Source organism: Leptonychotes weddellii, chromosome 12, assembly GCF_054177405.1.
Source record: "Leptonychotes weddellii isolate Sample4059 chromosome 12, ASM5417740v2, whole genome shotgun sequence".
Classification (NCBI taxonomy): Eukaryota; Metazoa; Chordata; class Mammalia; order Carnivora; family Phocidae; genus Leptonychotes; species Leptonychotes weddellii.
In genome coordinates, this window is record NC_138380.1 from 32419156 (window position 1) to 32426021 (window position 6866).

Consider the following 6866-nt stretch of genomic DNA (forward strand, 5'->3'; position numbering starts at 1 on the left):
AACATCCAAAAAAAAAAAAAAAAAAAAACAAGTAGCCATAAGAAGGCAAATGACTTAAAAGACAGAAAGGTGATTATAGATAGGTAGATAGATGATGATGATAGATAAATAGATAGATGATAGATAGAGATATTCTACCTGTCAATAGAGTAAATATGAATGACATGTTAGTTATCAACTTAGAGTTAAAAATCAACTATAATAATAATATAAATATCATCTAATTAAAAGAGATTTGCCTGGAGAATGTAGGCTCTAGACTCTTTGCTCTGCTACAAGTGTGAATTTTGGATGAATCATCTGACCACTCTAAACTTACATGTCCTATACAATGAAGAACTAGGTGATTTCTAAGATCTGTTTCCAGTGCTACAATTCCATCCTATCATCTGTGAAAGTATATGAGAGAAAATACAACTAAACTGCCTCAGGCATCTTGTGAAATTCATACTTTCTTTTAGAATTCAAGTTTTATTTACTGTTTTACAAAACTGCTTTTGATTTTTAGAAATTCCAGGTATTTGGCAACCACAGCCTAGGTTAGTCTCATCCATGGTTGGGTTTGTAAGCTCTTATTTTACCTCTTGATGCCAAAGACCTGTTCAAAGTCTGCCCGAAGATGAGCTCTGGTGAGCAGTTTGGCAGGTGCTTAGTGTGAGATCAAAGTCCTACCTAATTCTTGTGGGCCCTTGGAATGCCCTGAGGCTGCCCCATCTCTCAGAGGTTGCACCCTCATTGATGTTTCTGAGGCTAGGATTTTATCCAGTTATCTAGGCTCCACATTGTGCTTGCCTCTTCCATTTCTAGCACTTCTACTTTTACCCAAGTCTTGACCTGGACAAGTCACTTGATTTCATTGAATCTCTGTCTCCTCATCTGTAAATCAGAAATAATAGAACTTGCTTTTCATGGTTATGTGAGAATTAAAAGAGATAATATATGTAAAGCACCTAATACATGGGCAAAGGTGGACATATACTTTACAGATTTAAATTTCTTAAATTTTGGAGAAAAAAATATTCAGAGATAACACAAAACTCAGATGACACAATCTCAGACAAGCCTGATTAGGAGTTCAGAAGGTGAATACCTAGCAATGCCAGTGGGGCTACTCAGCTAACTCTCAGAGGAGCTCAGAAATGAAAGGGACAAGGAAAATTTGTTGGTGTAATCTTTCAAAATAGAATGAAGTAAGGCTTGAAAAGAAAACTAGGGAGTAAAATATCATTCAGCTAAACATTTGAAAAAGACAAAGTAAATTAGATGAAGATCAATATTAGTTATCAGTGTGATGAAGCTGACTAATAGGTTGTTACCTTAGACGCTATTAGCAGAAGTAGATTCTACAAGGGAGGTCTAGTCCTACTCTTTGGCTCAAGTCACATCTCAAGAAAAGCATTGTATTTGGTTCCAAGTTACAAACACTATCAAAAGATTACTGGTTGTCATATCTTAGGACACAGATGCCCATAACCTGAATGAATGGGAGGTAGGGGATTCAAAGGAAATAGGCCAATTGTGGGTGTGAGATAGTCCACTTTGGTGGTCATGGCTTACTATTTGAAGGTCCCAAACAAGATCAATAGTCAAGACTGGGAAGTGTGTAAGATTGTCAGATAAAATATAGGACACCCAGGGTGCCTGGGTGGCTCAGATGGTTAAGCGTTTGCCTTCGGCTCAGGTCATGATCCCAGGGTCCTGGGATCGAGTCCCACATCGGGCTTTCCGCTCAGTGGGGAGCCTGCTTCTCCCTCTGCCTCTCTCTCTCTCTGTCTCTTATGAATAAATAAATAAAATCTTTAAAAAAAAAAATATAGGACACCCAGTCAAATTTGAATTTCTGAACTAAAAATTATTTATTGTTTATCCAAAATTCAAATTTAACTGGGAATCCTGTATTTTTCCCTGCTAACTCTGGCAAACCTATGGATGTGACGTAAGAAAACGGGTGTTCAACAGACAGAAACACAATGACAAGGATTGCAGGGGTTAAAAATCACATTAATTAGTGCAATACTGCAGCAAAATAACAATCTGTCAGTATTTATATCAATGTATTTTATTATTGACTACTGTCAGAATCTATAAAATTAAAAATCATTGACAGTTAATATACTTTAAGTACTAAAACTTTTGAACATGCGAAAAAAATTCCTTCACTGATACCAGCCTGGCTGTGTTCACTCACTCTTCAGTTTCTTGTGCCTAGGGCCTATTCCAGCTGGGTATCTGCGGAGCACAATTGCTGAGCTCCAGCTACTTCCCACTCTCTTGCACTCCCTTGAATAGAAAGAGCCTTTGGGCACACTGCATAGGGACAGCCATCAGTCTCCGGCACCTGCTCAGCTGCCTGCATGTCCAGCCTGGAACCTTACTACTTCCCTTTCCTAGAGAAGATTGGAGGGACCTCGGAGGTTTCCAGCTGGCAATTGATAGCTGAGTGGTAAAGAGGGAATGAGGTGCTTTGAGATTAAGTGTTGGAATAAATGCAGGGAGGCAGGGCAGGGATTGAGAAACAGATTGTACCAAACCACTAAAGGTGAATGAAACAGCTAACTGATGTCTGAAGTGAAGATTTATGACAGCAAAAGTGAGCATTACACTATTATAAAATGTATGGAATCCTGGGATACCAGAGCACCAAAATCAGACAGACATTCGGTATCCAAAACCTCTGAGAGTAAAGTGTAAGACGCTAGCGAGATCAACCAAGCTCTGATGGTGAGAAATTTTACAACTAAAGATAAGTGCAACAAGTATATAATACTTACACATATCAATTGTAGGCACAATAGGCAGGGTTCTTCAGATAAATAGAACCAATCTCTATATAAGGAGATCTGCTATAAGGAATTGGCAATCAATGATTATGGAGGCTGGGAAGTCCAAAATCTGTAATTTTGGCAGCAGGCTTGTGACCCAGGAGAACCAATGGTGTGAGTATAGAGTGGAGACTGGTAGCCTGGAGACTGAGGACAATCAGTGGTACAATTCCAGTCTCAAGGTCAGCAGGCAAAGACCCAGGAGGGTTGATGGTGCAGGTGAAGACAAGGGGCAGTCTGCTGGAGAATTCCCTCTTGCGTAGAGAGACCAATCTTTTTGTTCTAGTGGGCCTTCAACTGATTGGATGAGGCCCACCCACATTCAAGAGGGCAATGTGCTTACTTAAAGCAATTTAAATGTTAATCTTATCCAAATACCTCCTCCAAGTTGACACATTAACCATCACAGTAGGTACATACCACATTTTGTTCATCCACTCATCTGTGGATGGACATTTGGGTTACTTTCACCTTTTGGCTGCTGTGAATAATACTGCTATGAACATGGGCGTAATCGAGCCCCGCACCGGGCTGCTCAGCAGAGCCTGCTTCTCCCTCTCCCTCTGCCACTCCCCTTGCTTGTGCTCTCTCTCTCTCTCTCTGTGTCAAATAAATAATTAACATCTTAAAAAAATATACCTATTTGGGTCCCTGCTTTCAATTGTTTTGGATATAAACCCAGAAGTGGATTTACTAGATTATATGATAATTCTGTTTAAATTTTTGAGGAACTGGCATACTGTTTTCCATAGCAGCTACACCAATTTACACTCCCACTAGCAGTACACAAGGGTTCCAATTTCTCCACATCTTCGTCAATGCTTGTTATTTTCTGCTCCCCCGCCTTTCTCTTATAATAGCCATTCTAATAGCCATCTTTCACAAGACTATCTTACTGTGGTTTTGACTCTAGTTTTCCTAATGTTAGTGATGTTTAGCATTTTTTTTGGTGCTTATTATCCATTTGTATATCTTCTTTGGCAAAATGTCTATTCAAGCTCTTTGTCCGTGTTTTAACCAGATTATTTTGTTGTTGTTCAGTTGTAGTTCTTCATATATTCTGAATATTAATCCCTTATCAGATATCTGATTTAAAATGTTTTCTCCTGTTTTGTGGGTGGCCTTCTTGTTCTTTTGATAGTGTTCTTCAAAGCCCAAAAAGTTTTTATTTTTGATGAAGTCCACATTTTACCTCATTTTTCTTTTGTTACCTGTGCTTTGGTTATTTTATCCAAAAATGTCGTAAAGCTTCCCCCTTATGCTTTCCCCTTCTTCTCAGAGTTTTGTATTTCGGAGCCTTATGTTTATATCTTTGATCCATTTTGAGTTAATTTTTGTATATGGCATAAGTTAAGGGTTCAAACTCATTCTTTTGCATGTGGATATCCAGTTTTCCCAGTACCATTTTTTGAAAAGACTCTCCTTTCCCAGGGTTGGGTTTTAGGAAGAAAAATCACGAAGGAAATTAACCTGAGGTTAAGTTGAACAAATTTTCAATGGCTAAAATATCCCACTTCTCATTTATATCAGAAAACTAACTTACTGTTAACCACTTTCCTCAGTCAAAAACAATCACTTATGTAGTTTAAATTAGTGCCAATTTTATACTGAATATTATACTTCTGTTTTGTTCTAGAATAGCCATAGGTAACATTGTGTATGCTTTCCTAAATTATTGTTGCTATTTTGTACTCAAGTGAATACTCCTGTTCCTTTTGTTACTTTTCAGATGGTCATATTTTTTAGCTTATTTTTTTCCATTTATCTTTTTTTTTCTATCAAATCCATTCTTTTAACCTCTCAAGGTCAATTAGAATAGTTTTCTCATTTAACTGGCATACACTGAACTCCTACCTTTAGAAAAATGAAATAATGAGTTATACTCCCTCTCCAGAGCCAGTAAGGAAGATGCTAACGATCATTAGCTTAGGAGATAGATAATTCCAATGAATAATGGATGTACAAAAGGTTTCTAATGCTGATGATATCTAGTTTTAGCAAAAGCTTATTAAAGCCACTGGTCAAAAGTTGAAGTTGCCCCAGATGTGAGGATTGGAGAGGTGTGAATTCCTTAAGATTAATTAAATTTATTCCTTAGACATTTATATCTCAATCTCACTTTAGGTTATGGAGTTCTGCTAGTCTCCCCTCCCCCCCAACCCAGCTAATCTTATTACCAGCTTTTACTGCTCAGACACTGGAATGATTGTGTTTGCTCCCATAACTTTATTCTTACTGAACAAAATGACTTACCATGTTGTTAAAAATGGAGTCCCATCATGGTTAAGAAAATAAATGATATTACAGGTGTTTTGCTTTTGCTATGCTTATTGGTGCCAGTGTATTTGAAATAAGAATAAAAGAAAACTGGAGACCTAAAATTGTGCACATTATTTCAGCCACTTAGTTTTTTAAAAACACATCCACTAAGTCCCTACACGGAAATCTTCAAAGTTCATTTCAGTACAATCCACCAGTGTTTATGATTTCAGAGTAATCATACTTTAAACAGTTAATAAAGCGTACATTTAGCCAAGAAGTCTGAGGGGCAGATATGTGTGTGAATCTAATTCTGCAATTAAATGAGAAGTTCAGTAGTTAGAAACGGGACAAAGTTCATCTATTCTAGTTTTTAAGAATCTATCTAATACAGAGAGCAACTTAAAATTATACAATGCAAATCAAAGTTGAAACTTGTATGTCAAACTCTTTATGGATGAAGATTGAAATATATGTTTTGGGGGCAGGGGTGACCATATTTACAAAATTTCTATTATAGAGAGAAATCAGCAAATAAGAAATCATATGTGCATGTACTTAGAAGTCAGCATTACTATATGCCAAGCAAATGGTTAGAAACCTCAAAACTTTTCTTTTAAATTTGATTTTAAAACAACACAGAAAGTCAAAATTTTACTCTAAAATTTTAAGCAACATGAAAACTCAATATGCACATATTTAAGACTCTGAAATGTGCTGCAGCTCTTCTGGGATCATGAAACAGTAGCAAATAAATCAGATATATAGCTACATTAATTCAGGTTGTGGTGATTAACAGATAAAGTACATGAATATTAGGTTATAAAATTATTGGCACAAACAAAATATTTCAATAGTCAGATTGGGATATAGGCTAATATGCAATTGGTAGTAATGAGTTCAGAATTAGCTTTATCATGAGAAAGCTATATGTACTAGAAAGGAAATGTAATATAATAAAACAGTAGCACAGGGGCTCCCTGACATAATAAATCATTTGAAGTGAAATCTGATAGGCACAGTGAGCATTTATTATAAAAGGCTTGTATCCAGAAGAAAAGAGGTAAGCATACTCCAATGGTTTGCTAAATAAATAATAATGGAATAACAAGTAAAAACAAAAAAACAAAAATGAGTGCAATCTTGCATTTGATTCCAGCTTACCTAAGTTTGTTATTTCCATTGAAATGTTGAAATACTGACATTTTAAGTGTACATTAACAGTTGAAGTAGAGATAGGAGCAATGAATAGGGATTTAAAAAGCAGAGAAATTAACGTGAATTCTTAATATCTGGCTATCCCAGTAAGATAAGTACTATTAAAAAGAGTGAACCTCAGGGCAGCTGGATGGCTCAGTTGGTTAAGCATCCAACTCTTGGTTTTGGCTCAGGTTATGATCTTAGTGTCTTGAGATCTAGCCCTGCTTTGGGCTCCATGCTGGGCATGGAGCCTGCTTAAGATTCCCTCTGCCCTTCCTCCCACCTTCTCTCTCTCTCTCAAAAACAAAACAAAACAAAACAAAACTCTCCTCTTTTTTTTTTTTTTTTTTGCCTCAGTCCCTTCTTTCTCTTAAATCTTAACTCCTGGGCGCCTGGGTGGCTCAGTTGGTTAAGCGACTGCCTTCGGCTCAGGTCATGATCCTGGAGTCCCGGGATCGAGTCCCGCATCGGGCTTCCTGCTCAGCAGGGAGTCTGCTTCTCCCTCTGATCCTCCCCCATCTCATGCTCTCTCTCTCTGTCTCATTCTCTCTCTCAAATAAATAAATAAAATCTTTAAAAAAAAAA

At 37.2% G+C, this 6866-nt stretch overlaps 1 long non-coding RNA gene across 1 annotated transcript in view; it reads right to left on the reverse strand.

The window, feature by feature from the left end:
• The window catches only part of LOC145716400 (uncharacterized), a 67141-nt gene that overhangs the window by 20325 nt on the left and 39950 nt on the right, over positions 1-6866 (reverse strand). The gene's annotated exons all lie outside the window — the stretch shown is intronic.